This window comes from Triturus cristatus, chromosome 2_2 (genome assembly GCF_964204655.1).
Source record: "Triturus cristatus chromosome 2_2, aTriCri1.1, whole genome shotgun sequence".
NCBI lineage: Eukaryota > Metazoa > Chordata > Amphibia > Caudata > Salamandridae > Triturus > Triturus cristatus.
This window is the reverse complement of record NC_140582.1, coordinates 32588223-32610327: the sequence shown is the minus strand read 5'-3', so window position 1 is coordinate 32610327 and position 22105 is coordinate 32588223. Positions and strand designations below refer to the sequence as shown.

General features: G+C 48.0%; 1 protein-coding gene across 4 annotated transcripts in view; it reads left to right on the top strand.

Moving 5' to 3' along the window:
* The window catches only part of SHROOM3 (shroom family member 3), a 307144-nt gene that overhangs the window by 87186 nt on the left and 197853 nt on the right, over positions 1-22105 (top strand). The gene's annotated exons all lie outside the window — the stretch shown is intronic.

The following is a 22105-nucleotide window of genomic DNA, read 5'->3' as shown; positions in this document are numbered from 1 at the left end:
ATCGTCATTAGTTTCCGACGACCGTCATTGGTAAGATCTATATTGACGATACAGGAGCTTAATACCACCATTTCAACTCTTATCTGGTCACTGCCTCTGGGTTTTTTCTACAAACCTACCCCGGGGTCAAATACCCACGATACTATTCCACACATGGTGCATAACAGGAAGTCTGCCCTGTCTGGTTTAGACAGCCTGGATTGACTGTCATCTATCCTCACACCAGATGAGATTGTCTCTATCCCAACCATGACTAATCCCCCAGGACATGACATCTTAGATTTACATGAAACTGACACAAACTTACATGTACTGAGCTGAAATGTAGCAGGCTTAGCATCTAAAATAAGTTCTGATGATTGGGTAAATTTAGTGCTAAAATATGACATTCTCATGTTCCAAGAAATTTGGGCTACACAGGACTCACATCTAGAGGTGTTTGTATGTTTTAACATTATTGTACCCAGGTCAACAGTTCCTCAGGCAGTAGTGCTAAGGCTCTTGTCACAAATAATGATAACTTCCAAGCCTTGATTTACACATGGGGGGGCTTCAATCTGTTTCATTAACTTTTTTTTATTAATGATTTCCTGACCTCACCAAACACGAATTTCATTAACCTGTTTAATTTCATTTCTAATTTACAAAGACAAAAGGTGCTCCACAATTTAGCTGGTATCTGTCTAGGTGGCGACTTTAACGCCAGGATTCCTAGGGAAAACAAACTAGTTACTGATCCCCCGGCCTATGTGCTCCCATGCAAAAGGGGGTCAGAAATGCTGGATCTTTTGTCTAACCACAATTTATCTAATGTGATGGAAATTGCGGCTGTACATCATAATGATAACTGTTTCGTACCAACATACAGAGGTTGTGGTTGTGCTTCAACCAAAGATTATGTTTTCATATCTGCCTCATTAGAAGATTTCTTATTAAAGGCTGAGGTCATACCAACTGTGCAGGGCGATCATAACCCAATTGCGACAACAATTAGATTCGCCCCTAGACCGGATTTTGCCAAAGATTGTGGGGCCAGCAATTTAGTGTCCTCTACTGATAACTTGAGAGTGATTTGGAAAGGTGTTGATAACGATAACCTGTTCTCTAGAATGATAAAAGCACATCCATCACTCATTGACACTTGCCTGTCGCCCACCGACCCCAACCCAGAGGCAATAAACACCTTTAGCCATTTATGTGGAGGCATTAAACAACTGATCTCTAGGCCCGCATCAGACCCTAACCAGAGTCCAAGACGGTTCAACAATGCCTGCTCACGAGCTAACAAAGAGCTCCGTACAGCACTTGTTATGAAGCCAAGGGATGCAACTCTTGTTAAGTCCCTGAGGCGTCATTACAAACGAGTGGCCAGGCAACGGAAAGATGAGATCCTAAAAGAATGCTGGGACAACCTTGCTTGTGCTGCCAGATTTAATAATGGAAAGGGTTTCTGGGCAGCAGTCAAAGACATGCGATCCATGGGCCTTACACTCACCCCCCCCCCCCTAAGATGTAACATAACTAGTGAAGCTTGGGAGGCCCACTTCTCTAAGATGTATTTAGCTCCACCTCAGAGTGAGGATCCTTTTAATCATCATGCTGCCTCGCGGATTCAGATATCCGTGCTAGAAGTTGAGAATGCCATCCACCAAAGCTTAAGCAACAAGGCTCCCGGCCCTGACTGGCTTCCCACTGATCACATCAAACACAAACCAGAGTTTTGGGCGCCCCTTTTACTTAACGTTTTTAATAATCTAACAATTGCCTCTATTCCCAGCACATGGTCTACCAGCATTATCATTCCAATCTTTAAAAAAGGGGACTGATCCAACCCTAGCTGCTATAGACCAATCTCCCTGATCGACAATACACTGAAGATTCTCGGGAGGGTCCTGTTCAATAAGATCAGGTCTTGGGCTGAGGAGGAACACATTTTAAATTCGTGCCAGCTAGATTTCAGAAGCAAAATAGGCACTGTGGAACAGTGCCTAAACCTAAACTTGATTGGTGGCAAATACACCATAGCCCGGAAATCTCCCATTTACTTGGCTTTTATGGACCTCACCTCAGCCTTTTATTTTGTTAACAGGTCACGTTTATGGTCGTATAAAATATGGGTTGGATGAGGGTTTAGTTCACTTTTTAGCCTATTTACACAGGGTTTTGAAAGCACGGGTGAAGATCAGTAAGGACGGGGAGTTTTCACGGGACAATATTGGTAGGGGGGTCAGGCAGGGGTACGTACTGGCCCCTCTCCTATTTATTTTATACATTAACGACTTACATAATGTACTGACTGAACTTACTAATGAAATCCCGAGAATTAATGGTAATACACTCCCCGCCCTACTGTATGCGGATGATGCAGTCCTAATGGGCCGCACACCCAACGCACTACGTACTTTAGTCCGGGGATTTGTAGATTTTATGGCCAGTTTAGATCTTTGTACTAATTTAAAAAAATATATTTTTAATGGCCTGCGGCCCAAAAAAGCACCCTATCAATTCAATTACCTCAGGATCCGAAATCTTATTACGCACTTGCACTTTCCCATATTTGGGGTTAGTATTTTCAGCCAACGGGTCCTGGGTAGATCATGTGGCACACAACAGGAGTACGTTTTTAAAAGCCACTAATTAAATTTTGCGCCTTCCGCAACGAAAAAGGGCCAAGGTGGTTTTATCTACTACCAAAATTTACAAAACACAGTGCATTCCCACCGCAACATACGGCGCTGAAGTTTGGAGTTTTACAAAATGTAGTAGTGTCCAGGGTGAGGAAAACAGATTCTGTCGGAAACTCCTGGGGGCCCCAATTTCCTCCTCACATTTTGTTTGCCACAAGGAATTAAACTTGTTTTATATATAAGATTACATCAGGGCTCGCCCAGCCATATTTGGGCTAAAAGTTTGATAAAACCCTGCAGCGACCCTAACAAGAGATATAATAGTTGACTGTCTTAAATGTGATGGGGTGGGGACATACCCTGGCTCGCCGCTGTTAGAAAAAGTTTGATCAGTGTGAACCTTGAACATATTTTTTCAAACCCAAGCGATATGGAGGGTATAAATAAAAAATCCCTCCAGGAGGTTCTATATGATCAAAATAGTCACACAAGATATGTAACAGAGCTCTCGAAATCGTCAGTTGCAAGGTATATGTCCCTGGTGGACGCAATCTGTCCCCCATCACATCTGTCATCCAGCTATCTTTTACAGAATATAGGTCGCTGGGAAAGAAGCTTGCTTTGCTTTCCCTTAGGGTTCAGTGATAATTTTGAGCAAATGCCCTGCCCTTGTGGCAATCAAAGCAATCAATCAATGCTACATTTCTTATTCTTTTGTCATTTTTATCAAAAATATACCAAACAATTTTTGGTTCCTTTTTTTAAGGTAACTGCCATCACCGATTACAGAGCAGCCTACATGGAAATTCTTAAACTGAAGGGGGATGTCTTGATTTTCAGTGTGAGTTCCTTTTAGAAAGTGTCAGTTTGTTCACGTACCTCAATGAGCACCCCCTGATGGCTGCTTCCCATAGTTCCTAATTTCCGTTGCTTAGATAAAATATTTAGTTTATTTTTGTATATTTATTTATTTATTTTTGTACTTGTTTTGATAGTTTTCATGTTCCTTATTTATGTTTTTTTTAAAACTATTATCAATCTTGTATTGTATATACTTGATTGCACTTTATTACATCATGTTGATATTCGATATGAGTTATCAATTCTCATCCGGACAGTATTTTTCTAAGAAGTTGCTGCTTTGCACACTGTTTCTCTTCTTTACAGTATAGACTTGATTGCACTTTACTACATTATGCTGCTATTTGTTAAGGACTCTAAGCTCTCATTCGGTGAGTGTTTTTATGAAGTTGCTGCTTTGCACATTATAGGGCATATTCTCAAGGACTTATCGCCGAGTTATCGGCACTTTATCTCAGCCAAAGTGGTGATAAATGTATCGCCCCATTCACAAGCTGGTGCTAACAGCCGATATCACCAGTTTACCTGCAATAGCAGCCGCAAAAAACATCGCCACAGATGACACCAGCAAGTAACGCTAATGAGATGCAGAGTAGGCGTTCCCGTGCCAAAAGCCGCGACAACACCACTTTGCAACATTCTCAACGACCAGCCAGATTGGCGATAAGATCACAAAACATGCGATAAGGCGCGTTAGCGGCAAGGATTTAACACCTGCTCTTACCTGGTGGTAAGTCGGACGACGACCTGCACCATCAAAGGGAGCCCAGGCCAGAGCCACACCTGAAGAACAACAGTTGCCATGGACCTACTGATCATGCAGCTGGACACTCAAGAGGGCCACAACACCCACCGCCACCATACCCAGGACCCCCTCCCCCGGACAAATATATCTTGCAGCAACTGCACGAAATCATGAACAAAACAATTCTCCTGATGTCGCACAATTACAAGAATTAACACTCATGTGTGAACAGAAAAGGAGAATAATTCATTCATCTTTGAAGTTCCAAACTATTTATTGCAATTAACTTTAACCTAAAACAACTATTAGGAAGAGCCATGGCGGGTCTACCCTGGACAATCTGTAAGTCACAGCCTGAATGACACAATTCAAGATAAGGTGTGTCATGCGCTCATCAAAGGACAGAGAGAGCGAGGAAGGGAAGAGAGAGAGGGAAAGGAAGCGAGAGAGGAAGAGGAAGCGAGAGAGGAAGAGAGAGGGAGAGATGAAGAGAGAGAGGGAGAGAGAGGGAGAGAGGGAGAGAGGAAGAGAGGGAGACGGAGAGAGAGAGGGAGAGAGAGGGAGAGGGAGAGAGAGAGGGAGAGAGGAAGAGAGAGAGGGAGAGAGAGAGAGAGGGAGAGGAAGAGAGAGAGGGGGGAAGGAGAGAGAGAGTGATATTGTACAAGGAGCGCATGGCCGCTCGGCCTCTTGGCTCATACATGCCAACTGTTGTGTGTGTAGCGCCATTGGTGCACCATAAGCCTAATGCCTAGCTTCAATGCAGCGCGAAAGCAACATCACATTTCCCGAATGCAAGCAGTAGTCAGACTTACATTAGGGATGGAAGCTCCTTTGTCTCAGTACATAAGGCGGAGGACATCTGCACCTCCGACCTTGGTCTGGCATGCAGTTCGCACCCCCTGAGAGAGATACCATTGCAGATGATGACGACTCCCACACCACGCACACCGCAAATGAAAGACCAACATATCCACACCACAGACACAGAAGTCCTTGCTTGAGGTAGTCCTGCATGGGATGCCCTTGACACTTACGTACACAAAAACCCGTTCTATCAAACGTTGAACACACATACGACTCATTGCTCCGAGCTGTGACATATCATCCACATAACTGCCGGAGGTCAGAAGAGTGCCGGTTCTACGAGAGCCAACAACGCAATGGCGGGACATCCCACGCACATGCACAACTCCAGTCACGTGGAACTGTACCATGCACGTATGCTGCATTTGTTCGGGGCACTTCCACTAGCAGTGTTGCACATCAGTTACCGTCTGAGCTTCTGTCTTGTGTACGTCACCTGCGTCCAGCCCTTGTTCCACTGTCATTCATGCACATTTGAGGGGCCCATGGACGTCTGCCTATCCAACACAACGGTAGCTGAACTGGATTACGACTTGTGTGTGCGCCCCCTGTTGGTCCACGAACAGGAGTGTAACCGTGATACCGATGCATGGGCAGACAGCGCAGTCTGGTGGTACAGCACTATGCAGATCCCATGGGCTGTGAGTCGTGTCCCCTGACACGGGGCATTGGGCATACGACAAACATCACATGACTCGTCCAGCAAGGCAAGGTGGGCTGAGACTGTTGCCATCCGTAATGATTTGTGTTTATTTTTGCCACCCCATTTCTTGCACCTCTACATGTTCCTATGCTGCCTGTTAGTGTCTGAAGCATTGGTCTGCATGTTGTGCCCTTGTCTTGCCCGTACTGACACGCACATGCTAATAAAGTCTTAGCAACTTCACTAGTGTTCAACTGTGATGAGTGTTGATTAGAATGACAAATCGTGTGCCTCCATTAGCATTGTCCGTACACAGGGAGGGACTGACTGACGCATTTCACTTGGGGGTGAGTCCCTATTGACAGCTCGACTTCTGTGAGCCAGACATTGTGGTTGGGATAGTTGCTTGTAGACCTGTGCTCTTACGTGTCTTCAGCAATATGAGTATGGTGTCCAACATCTTGCCATGTGGATCAATGTTATCCATCAAAACAGGCTGTGTCCACACAGTTGAGTGTGAGTAGGTATGTGAAGAGATGTTCTGTTGTCACATGTGATGGGGGACACTACTTTGGGACTGCTCCAGAATTTGACATTTTTACACACAGCTCTATTTAATACATGGACGTGGGGCTACGTTAGGTGATTGCGAGATTGTTGTTCATGAGCAATGAGGCCACAGCTAGTTCACACCTTCACAGTCATTTTACTGGCCATGTGGGTCAGGCTCCAACATGCGCATTAATGTCATTTCCCAGGGTGTACCTTTTTGTGCAATCAATGTCCATACATTCAACCATACTTTCATACTTGATTGAACATAGACATGACACATCTGTGTGATTTGGAATTTTTTGTTTACATTCTGTGGTGTGTCGGAGCTGGAGCAGTACATGACCATGCAAACACACATTACATGTTTGCCCATTGGAGGGCCAACCAGAGTCCTTTGTTGAATGATGAATTAGTCGGAAGAGGAAGAGTTCAGTCCGCAGCCTGATTGCTGTGTCATTGCTGTGTTATTGGCAACCAGAGCCGTTGGGGTCCAGGTGAATGTCGCAGAGTGTTTTTAGGGGAACAGTGGACGGTGTTGTTCCAAGGCATGATGCAGAGGGCTGAACCAAGCAGGAACAGGCCAAATGGCGGGGATGAATGCTACAACCTCCTTTCGCACACTGAGTCATTGCCACATCTTAGTCATCTGATATGTCTTCTGTGTCAGGTGTGTGTGGTGGTGTTATGGCTGCCTCACTGGGTGCCACTGGCACCTCAGGGGGCGGGTGGTATGGCTGCCTCACTGGGTGCCACTGGCACATCAGGGCGCGGGGTGGTATGGCTGCCTCACTGGGTGCCACTGACACATCAGGGGGTGGAGGTGTGTGTGTCGAAGTTCCTGCAGCAGTCATCTGGGACAGGCTCTGTGGCAGGAATGGCAAGATGAGGTTCTGCAGGGCATGGAAGATCCCAGCCACATCTCGCTGGTGTACATCCATGGCAGCCATCCTTCCAGCCTGCATCTGCTCCATGTTCTCCATTGTCCTCTGCATGTGTCCCAACTCCCGGTCAGCCAAGGAGTCTTGTAGAGCATGGTACGGACTGTGGTGTCCGTTAGGGACTGTAAGTGGTCCCTGATGGGACTCTTACACCCACGTATGGCATCAAGTTTGGCTGCCATGAGGTCGAAACCCACCCGCACCTGTTCAGCCAGCCCCTCTGGCGTGGTGGTGGGTGCTCCCTGCGGTGTGGGCTGTGCAGGGGGTGGGATCACCTCGATGCAGCTGGGTTGCCCTGCTCCTGGAGGTGGGGTGTCTGGTGTGCTCTGCAGGAGGTGTTGATTGTCCCTCTGCAATGTAAATGGGAGGTGCAGGTTAACAGTGTGTTCCATGTATGTTGACTCATTGTACATGTTTACATTCAGACTGCATGACAATGTACATTGTGACTGTTGTGGAGGAGCTGGATATTTGATGGGAGACAGTGGACATTTCGACTACATGACAGATGTGAGGTTGTACTCGTACATTGTCATCTCACAGTTCCCTGCTATGGCAGATGTGATTGGCCAGTTTCTACGCACAAGCGGCACCAGTTGTGTCCTCCGTTCTGTAGTGAAAGTGTTGCACTTTGTACCACATTGTCGTCAATGTTGATGTGCTGTGATTGTTATGTGTGTGTGTGCTGAATTGTCGGAGAGTCGCCCCTGCAGCTCTGATTTAGCGGTCCCTTATCCCTTTGAGGGGGTGTGCCTTTGACTTGTGTACTTTTACGGTGCTGAGATGTTGGCGACTTGGGTCTTTTGTGCTCTTGGACGGTTTTTGTACTCTTGTGCATTGTTTGTCTGCAGATGTGTTGTTGACGTCAGGAGTTGTATGTGCACATAGATGTGTCAGGGTGTGACCTGCTCCTTTGAGGATGTGATCCACAATGGGCCACCTCAGTGTCGTGTTGTGCACCATGTCATGTATTTTGACTGCAGCCATGCTATTGGTCATGCAGTGTCACTTGCATTGTCAGTGTGGCTCACAGAGCAGATGCTTTGCTGGATTCAGCACATGTGCATGGGTAGGTTGTGAGATTGGTGATAGGGAGGGGGGCCCCTTTGTGCACATAGTGGATGGGGGCCTACTAGGTGTTTCTATGTGTGCTGCAGTGTGCCAAGGGTATCAGGGACATGTTCCACAATCATTGTGGGTGTGCAGTGTGCTACACATAATTGTGCATGTGTGCCATTGTGCCCATCTCCCCCCGTCCCCCCAGTCCCTGGTCGTTACTCACCCTGTTGCTGTTGGGTCAGGTCATTTCGAGCTGTGTCCGGACCCCCAACTCCTGCCACCGTCTCCACACTGACTGTGGCCACAATTTCCTCCAGCTCATCCCGCTCCTCCTGTGGCACAGGGCTCCCACCTCAAGCCGCCGTTGCTGCCTTACGGTTGGCAGCGAGTTTATGCTTGGTTTGGCTATTCACGTCATGCCAGCGCCTCTTGACCTCCTCCATTGACCTCCTCGACACTCCGACTGCATTCACGTTGTTCACGATGGACTACCATATTTCCGTTTGTGTTGCCAATGGCACAGTGGAGGTGACGAACAGTTGTTGGTAGTGTTCTATCACCTCCGTGACGATGATCCTGTTTTCCTGCGGACTGAACCGCGTCTTCCTCTTCCTCTTCTCCTTCCTGAGCACGGGGTTCCTGGCTGGTCCTCCGTGGGGCTTGTGGGGTTCGAGTTGTCCTCTGCACTCGGTCCGGGTGCATCCATGGTACTACGCAGTTTATTTTGGTTTTGGTGTGTGTTTTTTGTTGCTTTTATAGTGCATTCTCCTGCATGACGCATGGGAATTGCAGGCCTGTCGCTGGTTATTGCTGATTTTTGTATCGCGATTGGCCCCATCGCAACTTTTTTCGCGCTTCGTGTTTCGCGTTTTTTCGGCGTCGTGTTGGTTTTAACGCGGTCATTTGACGTGTTATTGTGAGACTTTCGCATGGTGCTGCCGGGTTGAGAATACTACGTTGACACGGTGTTATTTTCCCGCGATAGGCAAAGTTGCGTTAAGCTAATTTTGCGATGATTAACACACGTTCTTGAGAATATCCCCCTATGTCTTTTATAATATATGTATTTTTTTCGTTGCTTTTTGGTGCGCACCACAAGCCCCTCCCTACTTGTCTATTGCTTTTACGCTGCTATTGCTCCATATACTGTGTATTTTTATAAATGCAAGTATTTCTGCTGGTATTTTGACCCGTGCTTTTATGGATATTTTATATCTGAAATAAAGATGTATAGAATTAATAAAATCCTATGATGATGATGAACCTTTATCTAGAATTAGATTATGCACGCAAAGGGTTGACCTGATAAACCGAATATAAGTGAAGAGGAAATTACGTTTTGTGGAGTAAGAATTGAGAGTTCTGAACTGGATATTTGTTTGCTTAGGAAAGACAGGTTGAAGCCCATGATTTTAGACTTACGTCATGAGGAACGCTTGGGTAATGTATGAACTAAAGCTAGAAAAAAGGCTTGTGTTTCTTGTCCCCGGATTGATGAAGCTATAGAATGGTTAGCAAAAGGTGTATTGTATGCGAACAGGCACCAGGTGGTAACAAGAAGTGTATTCTGATAATTATAGACGTTCTCTTAATGGCCGGAAATGAAAGTAGTGAAAATAATTAATATCAGTGTTTTTTGGAGGAAATATTTTAAGGGAAGGTGCAACTGTTGCTTTAGTGAATGGTAATGCAGTACAAATGGTACGGGAAAGGAGAAAGGTGTTCAAAGAACTTTGGCATTGAACACAGATTTACCTCTTTGCACCATCCAAGTGTGAAACGATGTGGGAGAGAGGCTGGCAAGGAAAAGTAGGTTGGATTGGCTAAAAGAACTAAAGAAAACTGTGGGCGTACTGGAGTTACAGTGATGAACCTGTTGGGTGTAGTCATAAGGGGCAGACGTCCTGTAACCAAGGAACTGCCTGGGTAGATGCAGATAACTAAGGTTAGTAGCTTGGCCATAAGAACAGGTAAACAAAATAAGGGGCAATGTCGCAAAATAAAATAAATACTAGCCATATTCAGATTACAAGTGAGGTGGTATTTGCTTGGAAGTGTTACCTGGACAATGGATATGAGTGATGGAAATGGTATTGCGGAGAACGCAGAACCTAATATAGTTAACCTAAGGTAGTTGTAGTGTTTTGTAATGCTGCAGAGTTAGATGACGGTAAAGTATTTCAACAACCTAGCGTTGTAAAGGGAAAAAAGGACAAAGAATGGAGAGAAGAGGAATATTTTCGGAAGGAAAGATTGCCAACGTGGGAGGAAAGAGCTTTTGACCAAGATGAGCTTGCAGAATGGATTTATATGGGAAAACGGCATGAAGTTCGGGAGGTGTTTTCTGGTGGTGTGATGGTTGAATGTCCTGTAAGAAGTGGGAATGATGTGGGTGGGAGTGGTGAGGTGAAGTGACGGTTGACTGTCTTCATCATGAAGTGGGGTCTAGTAGTGGTAGAAGAGGAAAGCTATTAGTAAAAGTACTCGAACAAAATAAAGATTATGTGGTGGTATAGTAAATGGTTTCGTATATATTAACGTCCTAGTGCGGTTAATGAAAAAACCTCGTAGATGCTAGAGACACTTTGCGCTGTTTCTGATTAAAGCTAAATGATACTTCCGCCTTTCTTGGCGTCATCGTAAAAGAGTCCCTGTTCACTCATCTGTTCCCCAGCAATGCTGGCCGTAGCTGGCGACCACAAGCCCCGCCAGCGATTGCAAGCCATGACACGTATTTCATGTCACATGCAAGGGTGCATGCGGAAGTTTTACTAGTTAGGGTTAAGAAGAGAGCTCCGCATTCTTTCTGGAATGATCTGAGACTAACCTTTACTTTACCAGTGTCAGTTACAGTCAAAGATGGCGCGCACTGCCCAGAGGGCCATTGTAACCGTGGCCTTCGTGCGGCCGCCGTAGTCACTTTAAGTTTACGGTCAGACAGACGGTTATGCTTCGCTTCCTTTTATAGATGCCTTGACTCCTGTGACCCTACGTTTGTCGCTCCACAGCAGTGAGAGCATCGCCTGAGTCACCTCTCCGAACAAAAGGCGCCTCGTACTATTATTTATTCGTTAAGCCGCTGTGACGTAGACACCTACGAGGTTACTATTATTGCTGACCTTTAGCTTGAAAAGGCACTGAAAGTACGGAAGACTATTAAGCTGTAATACAAAATCCCGCCTTGTTCAACCAGACTTAAGCAGGGAGAAGCGGGTGTGCAAACGCGTCTCTATGCCATCGGCCCAGCAACGGAAGGGGGAAAGACCCACCTTTCCGCAGTTTTATTTCTAAGCCAATCTGATATATAATGCGCACGAACCCTTTGAAAAGCAAGTAACTGGACGAAATTGCGTTTTCAAGCCTTGGATTTCCCAGGCAACTGCCTGTTGGTAACGCGAGTAGTTGCTATTGAAGTTCTAGTGTTGATAGAGTACGTAACAGATTTGTTTTTGCAAAATTGACGCACGCTTAAAAAAACACTCGCAGCCCCAAATGGCAACTCATTAAGCCTTTTCACAGGCAGATTTTTATGTCTCAACTACCAGACAGCACAACCTGTCTGGTTTTGAAAGACCTATTGTGAACTTAAAGTGGGCTTACATCCTGCCCATTTATTGCTAATATTCTTGCGTTGGCCCTTCTTTTGCAGCATAGCCTGTTTACCATCATTTGGTTGTCTGACTTGTATCCTTTCAGTACTCTCTTTGACAAACTATTTTTTTCTTTTTGTATACGCATGTGTTTTCCAGCTCTCTCCTTTTTGTCAGCAGCTGCCAGTGCACGTTCGAGTGGTGGGGCCGTCTTGTGGGAGATTCAACAGATGACCAAGAGGGAAAATTAAATAAATAATTAATTGTCCCTCAACGTTGCCTGTCGAAATCCCTGAGAGGTAAACAGGGAACTGAGAATTAGCACCGGGCATTTTCTCAATTTTTCCTTTTCTGTGATTCTAATATATATATATATTCACTGAAAAAACAAATATTACAGGGACGTTATATTTAGCCTCAGATTTCACTCATACAAAACCATTGAAATTCAGAGGTTATGTTTACCTGAGCTAACTATACTTTCATGCCCCTGAAAGGCCCTCTTATGACCTCACATATTACATCACTGATGACATCAGCGATGATAACTCAAATTACATCACTGATGACATCATCCAGTGAGTGGTTTTCGTGAACGTTTCTGAGAGTTAAAGGTATATACTAAGAAATATACTATGCTACTGCATAAGTTAAATAGCTATTCTTTTTGTACTACTGAGTGATACTGTTTCTTATATATGCCTTCTGAGCGGCACTGTGACTATCTGTTTCAGTGTGGGAGTGGGTGTCTGAGTGGCTGTATGTGTGAATAAGTGGGAGTGGGAGTAGCTGTATGGGTGAGTGTGAATGGCTGTATGGGTGGGTGAGTGTTTGTGTGAGTGACTATCAGTGACTATGGTGGCTGTGTGAGTGGCTCTATGGGTGGATGCATGTGTTTGTGAGTGGCTGTGTGGATGGCTGAGTAGCTGTGTAAATGGCTCAATGGGTGAGTGACTGGGTGTGTAAGTGGATGTATGAGTAAGAGAGTGGCTGTTTGACTGGGTGTATGGGTAAGTGAGCGGGTGTGTAAATGGCTGTTTTGCACAGTAAGTATTTGTGAGAGTGTATAAATGAGTGCATGGGCATGTGAGTGATTGTATTAATGTGTGAATGTAAGTGGTTTTGTGGATGAGTGAACGGGTGTGTACGTGGCTGTATGGGTGAATGTGTAGCTCTGTTAGTAGCTGTATGGGTGAGTGAGTGGCTGTGTGAGTCGCTATATGGTGGAGTGAGTGGGTGTGTGAGTGGGTGTATGAGTCATTTTATGGGTGTGTGAGTGGCTGTATGGGTTTGTGAGTGGCTGTATGGGTGAGTGAGTGGTTGTGTGAGTGGCTGTATAAGGGAATGAGTGTGTGTCAGTAGTTGTATTGGTCTGTGAATGGGTAGGTGAGTGGTTGTGGGTTTGTGTGACTGGGTGTATGAGAGGTTGTATGGGGTGTGAGTGGGCATGTGAGTGGTTCTGTGGATGACATCATCAGTGATGTTATTTGAGAAGTCACCAATGATGTCATGAGTGATGTAATGTGAGGTCAAAAGCAGTGCATTTCAGAGGCGTAAATTATAGTTAGCTCATGTTACTATAACTTCTGAATTTCAATGGTTTTGTATGAGTGAAATCTGATCCTAACTATAAAGTCCCTGAAACCTTTGTTTTTTTCAGTGAATTTCAAAGTTTTTTTAAGTTGTATTTCCTAACTGTAACCTGTAATCTTAGAGAGGGGGTGTGTGAGTGGCTGTATAGGTAGATGAGTGGCTGTATGGGTCTCTGAATTGGTTTGTGGGTATGTGAGTGGCTGTATGGGTCAGTGAGTGAGTTTGTAAGTGACTATGGGTGTGTACAAGGCTGTGTAAGTGGGTGTAGGAGTGCCTGTATGGATCTGTGAGTGGGTGTGTGAGTCTCTGACTGGGACTGTGAGTGGGTGCATTAGTGTCTTTGAAGGTCCATGAGTGGATGGATTAGTCTGTGAGTGGATGCGTATGTCTGAGTGGGTCTATGAATGGCTGTGCGAGTCTGAGTGGGTGCATGAGTGTCTGAGTGAAACTGTGAGTGGGTGTGTGAATCCCGGAGGGGGTCTGTGAGTGGGTGCATGAGTGTGTGAATGGGTGTGAGTCTGTGAGAGTGTCTCTCTGTGGGTATGTGACTGTATGAATGAGTACTTGAATGATCTGTGAGTGTGTATGAGTGTGTTAGTGGGTGAGTGAGTCTCTAAATGAGTCTGTGAGTGGGTGCATGAGTGGGTTTGTGAGTGGGTGCGTGAGTGTCTGAATGAGGTTGTCAGTGGATATGCTGTAAAAAAAAGTATGAGGGCTCATGAGAGCTGGTCCTCGTTCCCAGGCCTCCTGTCCAACTTACATGTAGTCCACTACTGTCTGCTGCATTCGGTTTTGTGCTTCCTCCACTCTTTATCTGCTCTTTTTCTGCCTCTTTTCCCCTCTCTTCTGCCCTTTTCCTCATCTGCTTACGTCTGCCCGTTATTTTGCCTCGTTCTGCCTGCTCCTGACTTTTATTCTGCCTCTTGCTGATCGTGTCTAACCTCTATTTTGCCTCTTGCTGTTCATTTCTGACCTCTATTTTGACTTTCTGCTCACTGCACATTATTTTGACTCTTTCTGCTCGCTCGTGACCTTTATTTTTCCTCTTTCTGCTGGTTTCTGACCGTTATTCTGACTCATGCTGCTGGTTTCTGACTTTTATTTTGCCTCTTTCTGCTTGTTTCTGACCTTTATTCTGCCTCTCTCTGCTCCGATGTGACCTTTATTCCACCTCTTTCTGCTTGTTTCTGACTTTTATTTTGCCTCTTTCTGCTTGTTTCTGACTTTTATTTTGCCTCTTGCTGCTCGTTTCTTACCTCTATTTTGCCTTTCTGCTCCTTTCTTATCTGTATTCTGCCTCTTTCTGCTCACTTCTCATCTTTATTTTGCCTCTTTCTGCTCGTTGCTGACCTTTATTTTCCCTTTTCGTGCTCGTTGCTGACCTTTATTCTGCCTCTTTCTGCTCGCTTCAGATCTTTGTTCCTGCCTCTTTCTGCTCATTTCTCACCTTTATTTTGCCTCTTTCTGCTTGTTGCTGACCTATATTCTGCCTCTTTTCGCTAGTTTCTGACCTTTATTCTGCCTCTTTCTGCTTGTTTCACAATTTTATCTTGCCTCTCGCTGCTCGTTGCTGGCCTTTGTTCTGCTTCTTTTTGCTAATTTCTGTCCTTAATTGTCTCTTTCTGCTCCCTTCTGACCTTCCTCTGAGACTGTGGGGGGAGCCTCAAGGCCCCCACGGTCCCAGCCGGCTACCCACTTTCTGCGGGAGCCGCCATTGCTGCTGCACGCAGGGAGCTGCCGCAAATGCAGCTCTCTGCATGAAGGAGCAATACTTTGATCTCTTTCCCTGCCCGCATGTCTGCGAGCAGGGAAAGAGATGAAACCTCCACTTCCAGCGGGAGGGAGCACTTTAACAGTTCCTGCAAGCTGAAACTAGGGTGTTTGCCTTTGCTTGGCGGGAGCCGTCAGCTCCCGCCAAGCAAAAGCAAACCGCTATGTTCTGGGATTGGGCACCCTGGAACATAGCAGGAGCCAGCCCTGGGGGGGTGGCGATCCTCAGGACCATTATTGGCTCCAGGAGGTGGGCCGCACTGCCCCCCTCCTTCGATCTGCACCATTTTGACCCCCCCACTTTTTTTCTCAACAGGGCTACAGCAAAAACTGCTAAACGGAATACCACCAAATTTAGCAGGAAGCTAAATCTTGGAACACAGATTGCACTTTTTGTGATTTGGTGTAAATCCATTCAGTAGTTTTTGTGAAATTAAAGTTAATAAATGCGGCTCCTCTCCCAGAGCTAATGGAGGCCCCGGGGAGCTCATCCCTGGGACCAATTACTTGAAGGGAGGGGGGACGCATGCCCCCCTCTCTGAGTTATCAATTGCCCCGGGGACCCCAACCCCCAAGGTCGGCTCACATGCTATGTCCTTGGGAGCCCACCCCCAGGACATAGCGGTTTGCCTGCCTGCACGGGCAGGGAAACCTGTGTTTGTTCCCGCTTAACATAAGCATTATGGAATCTCCCACTGAGCAGGAGCAAACACCAAGTCCACTCCCAGATGACAGGAACTTTAAAAAGCTTCCACATGCTGGAAGCGTACTTTTGATCTGTTTCCCTGCACCGCACTGATGTGCGCAGGGAAACAGATCAAAATATTGCTCCCGCCCACAGGGAGCAGCATTAGTAGCTGCTCCCTGCGAGCGGGAGCAATGCCCACTTCCACTGCATCTGGGAAGTCAGCTGGGGCCGTAGGAGCCTTGGGGCTCCCCCCGAGTCTCCCAACTAATGTATGTTGGGTGCCCTGGGTGGGCACAAGGGCCCCCGCATTTAATATCTAGGGATGGGATTCCCAGGGCTGATAACAGTTCAGGGAGGGTGTGGGCTGTCCCCTCCCCTTTATTTTTAGCAGTGGCCCTGGGGATGGGGTTCCTAGGGCCTGACTAGGCTTGGGAGAGGGGCCCTCCCATTTATTTAAAAAGCATAAGGCTCTAGGGTCCTCAGGGCCCAATAAGGCTTGGGGAGGGAACTGCATCTGCTCCCCCACACCCCTTTCATAAAAAATGGTGTTGAGGGATGAGGTCAGGGCCTATAAGGCTCTGAAAGGCTCTGAAAGGGGGCAACAATAAAAACACCATAACAGGACCAATCCTGTATACAGATCAAATCTTTCCTTATATCAAGATACAAGCACAACTTGTTCAAATCAAATAAAAATAGAACATTTGGAGTACACACTCAATCTTCTCTTATATTTAAAATGTATTGAGGTCTAGTTGGCTCTACCCTCATTTCAGTGTCCCTGGAACGTCCATTCCAAAAACCAGCATCCTATACAACGTACAGTGATTGTAAGGCCAAGAGTGTGTCTGCCTTGCTTTGGTACTTCTACAATAAAATAATGCCCTTGCGGCGCTTTTGTAGGATATTGTCTGATTAAAGGTTGTTCATTGTTGGGGGGGGGGTTGGCTGTCCTACTGCGATTTAAAAGAAAATAAACTATTGTTCACTGATACTAATAAAATAGATTTTCTAACCAGAAATACTTCTACTTGGACTTGTTATCCACAGATATGTACTAAATAAAAGACGATGCAATGAGGAAGTGTGCAAGAAAGGAAAAATTCCATACATAAAGCATAAACCAGGTGTACAATATAGGACGTCCCATGAACAAACTTTTCTCAGCCGTTTTTTTTCTTAATTTTTCCCTGTTGTGCCACTGTTATTGTGCCCATCTGTGTCTTGCTCTAATTCCACCACTGTTTTTATTTTCTCGTGCCTGCCTGTTCCTTTTACTGCTGCTGCCCCAGCGACCCCTCCCCCCCCCCGGAATCCCCCCCACCCTGGAATTCCCCCGGTCCCACCTCCCCTACTTAATGGCGACCAAAGACAAGCCCGTCTGCACCCGTCCGCGGCCAGCGCCAGGAACACTGAACCTCCCACTACCCATCGCTACGACACCACCACCCTCCTCGCAATCAACCCTGGATGACTCAGAAAATGCCAACAGGCCTCGCCGAACATGACCCACAGCCAGTTCTCCTGCCTCCACTGCCACAAGACCCTCCCTGCCACCCCGGCCTCCAACACCGCCGATGCCAGCACCGGCGACACCCTAAAATGCAGCTCCTCAATGTATGCTCCGTACACACATACGCCATGGAAATCTGGAACCTACTTGACTCTCTCTCTCGCCCGACATCGCCTTCTTCACAGAGACCTGGACCAACTCATCCTCCGCCCCCGACATCAGCACCGCTATCCCAGACGGCTACAAGATCCAGAGGAAAGACCGCCCCACCCACCCAAGAGGGGACCTCGCCATCGCCCACAAGAGCACCCTCCGCCTCACCACCTCCAGCGAAACCTTCCCCCTCCGCAGAACACCTGCACTTCCAGATCCAGACCACCCCCAAAGCCACACTCCGAGGAACCCTCGTCTACTGACCCCCCGGCCCCGGAACACCCTTCGCCACCACCATCACCGACTTCATCGCACCCCACACCATCACCTCAACAACCTACATACTCATTGGAGACCTGAACTTCCACCTCGACAACCCCAGTGACCCCAACTCCACTTTCCTTCGTGACATCCTCGCCAGCATCGGACTTAAACAACTCGTCAACACACCGACCCACAGAGCAGGACACACCCTCGACCCCATCTTTGCAGCAGGAAACACCATCCAATTCAGCCACACAACGCAGCCGCCATGGACCGACCACCACTTCGCCATCAACAAACCCAAGGCACCCAAACCAGCCCCACTCCCACCACAAAGGAACTGGAGCAAGGTTACTGATGAGCAACTTAACTCTACCCTCACCTGAGAAAACCACACCTGGGAACCCGACGCAAACGACACAGCCAGAGAACTTCACACCTGGATATCCGACTGCGCAGACAGGCTCGCCCCGCAACGCAACCCCGACAGACAATGCCCCAGGAAAGCCGCATGCTTTGCCACCATTCCCCAAGAAGCTAGACGCACCTGTAGACGCCTGGAGAAGAACTAGAGAAACACCAAGACAACCGAAAACCACACCACCTACAAGGACTTCATAATGGACTACCACAACCAGATTAGAGCCACCAAGAGGAACTTCATCCACAACAAAATCCTGGCCAACTCCACCAACTCCAAGGAACTTTTCAGTGTCATTCAAGAATTCACCAAACCACGCAGCGAAGCCACAGACATCACCCCATCCCAAAAACTCTGTGACAAGCTTGGAACCTATTTCCACCTCAAGATCAAAAACCTCTACGACGACAACTTCAGAGACCATCCACCAGGTGCCACAGACGGCCTCCCCGCCTCCCAGAATCACCAGCCAGCCCACCATCTCCAACTGGACACCGATCACGGCCGAAGACACCGCCTGGACCATGAAAAGCATCCACTCGGGGGGCCCCCACCGACCCCTGCCCCCCTCACATCTACCACAGAGCCGCAGCTGCCATCGCACCCAAACTACAACGCACCATCAACACCACCTTCAAAACAGGCACCTTCCGAGACGACTGGAAGCATGCAGAAGTCAGACCTCTGCTCAAGAAGCCCACAGCTGACCCCACCGACCTCAAGAACTATTGGCCCATCTCGCTCCTCCCCTTCACAGCCAAAGCTGCAGAGAAAACAGTCAACAGGAAACTGACACGCTACATTGAAGAGAACGCCGTCGTTGAACCGTCCCAATCCGGTTCCCGAAGCAACCACAGCACAGAGATCGCCCTACTCGCTGCCACAGATGACATCCGCACCCTCCTGGACCAAGGCCACTCCGCAGCCCTCATCCTAATCGACCTATCAGCGGCCTTCGACACCGTCTCCCACCGCACACTAGTCGCAAGACTACATGATGCAGGCATACAAGGAACGTCCCTGGACTTGATCCCATCATTCCTCACTGGAAGAAGCCAAAGGATCAGACTCCCACCCTTCTTCTCCGACCCCACGAAAATCACCTGCGGAGTCCCACAGGGTTCATCCCTGAGCCCCACCCTCTTCAACATCTACATGCCCCCCTCGCAGCCATCGTCCGACAACACGGCCTCAACATTGTATCCCACGCAGACGACACCCAGCTCATCCTCTCCTTCACCAAAGACCCCACCACGGCCAAACTCAACTTCCAGAAAGGAATGCAAGACGTCGCAGTCTGGATGACCAACAGCTGCCTGAAGCTCAACGCCGAGAAGACAGAAGTCCTTGGACTCTGTACCACCCCTTCTGCATGGGACAGCACCTGGTGGCTGACCGCCCTCGGAAGCCCACCTACCCCCTCAGACCACGCCAAGAACCTCGGCATTGTACTAGACTCATCACTCACCATGAACCGACAAGTCAACGCCGTCACCTTCAGCTGCTTCAACACCCTCGGCATCCTCCGCAAGATCTTCAAGTGGATCCCCCCTGAGTCAAGGAAGACAATCACCCACGCACTCTTCACCAGCAGACTGGACTATGGAAACGCACTCTACGCCGGCATCAACAAGTCCCTACTCCGCAAACTCCAGACAATACAGAACACCGCCGCCAGACTCGTCATCGACATCCCCCGACACGAACACATCAGTCAACACCTACGAAGTCTCCACTAGCTCCCCGTGGAGAAAAGAGTCACTTTCAAAATCCTCACTCACACCTACAAATGCCTACACAACAAGGGACCCAAATACCTCAACAACAGAATCAACTTCCACGTACCCAAAAGAAACCTCCGATCTTCCAACCTCGCACTGGCCGAAACCCTGCGCATCCACAGAGCCAGAGCAGGCGGAAGATCCTTCTCTCACATTGCAGCCAAGACCTGGAACGAGCTACCGGCAGACATCAGAAGCACCCCCTCCCTGAACACCTTCAGGAAGACCCTCAAGACCTGGCTCTTCGGCTAAACAGATCTGGCGACGCCCCCCCCCCCCCCTCAGCGCCTTGAGACCCTCACGGGTTAGTAGCGCACTTACAATTGCCTTATTGATTGATTAAATAAACTGAGGTTTTTTTGGGACTCGCAGGCACAAAGTAATATTGTTGATTTTGCACATCCCCCTCCAACACCTTCGCTTAAAATTGGTAACCCCGCTAGGGTTTGCATGCACCTCCCTGCATGTTGGGGAATGTGAGGGCTTTTTCTGTAAGGGCTTTTTCTGTGTCTTTTTACAATGCGTCTTTTTCCCAGACAGTCAGGGTCACTTGGGGCCAAGGAGCCCACCTAACTTGAGTCCTCTGCTCGTTTTTGCTCCAGTTTACTGATATTGTTTACTGCTACTATGTTTCTTGTTTACTATCACCCTGCCTTCTCTGCTGACACACTGCTCTCTCAGCTCCCTGCCCCTTCACCTCACTCTGGGCAGCCTCCTCTGCACCGTGTCTTTCGTGCTCACACACTGCCCTCTCTGAACCTTGGCCTTCTGCTCTCACACTCCGTTTGCACTTTGCCCCTTCTCGACACACACTGTCTCGTCTGCCTGTTGCTTTGGCTCACACGGTGCCCCCCGCCCCTCTATATACACACTGTCCTATTTTGCTCTTACATTGCTCTCTTAGCTCCCTACTACCTTTACATTGCCACTTCTGCTCTAGGTCCCCCCTGCTGGCGGTGCACTCTCTCTGCACCCTGCCCTTTCTGTTCATGCATCTGCCCCTTTCATCATATATTTTTCTGTCGGCTCGATATGCTTTCTGCTCACACACGGCCGTATAAGCATCCTGCCCATCTGCTCACATAGTGGGGCACTCTCTGCACCCTTCTTTTCTGCTTTCTCGCTACCCTCCTGCAAATGCTTTGCACACAATGTTCTCTCTACTGCTTGCACACTCACTGCCTTCTGCTCTCACACACACTGCCCCGTTGCACCAGGATAACCCAGCAGATACACCGCTCTCCCCTTCTCTGCTCCCCGCCTCTTCAGGTCACACACTTCCCTTGAAAATGTGGGCCCGCCAGCTGAAATGTTTCGGGGGACCAAGCCCCTGACAGTACCCCAGCAAACTTGCCGTTTATGCGTATAAAGTTATTATTTTCATTAAACAGCCACTCATGTTGTGGGTCATCTAGTGGTGGACATCGGTAAGTACACGGAGTAGTATAGAATGCTGAGCGTGCAAAGCCTTGTTTGCGGTCGTCAGTCGTGCGTTCATCAGGCCAGAGATGGCGAGCCTGCCGTGTCGTGAGCTCGTGCCGCTGAAACTCGCCCAAGAGGTGAAAGTGCTGCTGCGCCCTGCTCCAGTGCAGCAGCGACGCGCAGCTTAACATTCCAGCCCGGGGCTTGGTGAGACGGACATGGAAGCAACCAAGGTTCGGCTCGTGCAGGACACGTCAGGCATCCGAAGCATCCGGGCTTCTGTGTGGAATCCGGGCCTTCTGTGCTGCGCGTTGCCCAGCAGAGGCGACGCGCGCACCTCACCCCACAGCGCCCCGAGGCCCTGCGCGGGGTGGGCCGTGGGCGGCCGCCGCAGCACTTTACCTATTGTTCGGGAGCAGTCGGCACGGATGAGTGTCTCAGTGAGCTGGGCCAAAGTCAACGTAATTTGCACCCACGCTGCAGCCGCGATGTTGATGCTTTCCTCGTCTAGTCTTTTTTTATCATAAGAAAAATGACGCGCCTTGTTTATATATCTAGAGGTTTGGTAATGACAGTGACTTCTGAGAACAGTAAATCGCCGTGTTTTTTTTGCGCGCG